Source organism: Micromys minutus (assembly GCF_963924665.1).
Source record: "Micromys minutus genome assembly, chromosome: 17".
Lineage (NCBI taxonomy): Eukaryota > Metazoa > Chordata > Mammalia > Rodentia > Muridae > Micromys > Micromys minutus.
This window is the reverse complement of record NC_137952.1, coordinates 19664743-19664972: the sequence shown is the minus strand read 5'-3', so window position 1 is coordinate 19664972 and position 230 is coordinate 19664743.

Genomic DNA, 230 nt, shown 5'->3' with positions numbered 1-230 from the left:
AAAAACAAAGGTAAATGTACAGATTTTAAAAGCATTTCTGCATAAAAGTATATGAATACATTTTTGTCAGTACTGGATTTTCTTTAGGGTTTGATAGTTTACATTAAAATCTTACTAGTTACAATGTGCATAAAGTACATGTAAAACAAGATTTAACCTATAAATAATCAAAATTTTCTTGGTGTGTAAAGATTAAGCATAATGGCTTTTCATTTTCTTTTTGTTAATAT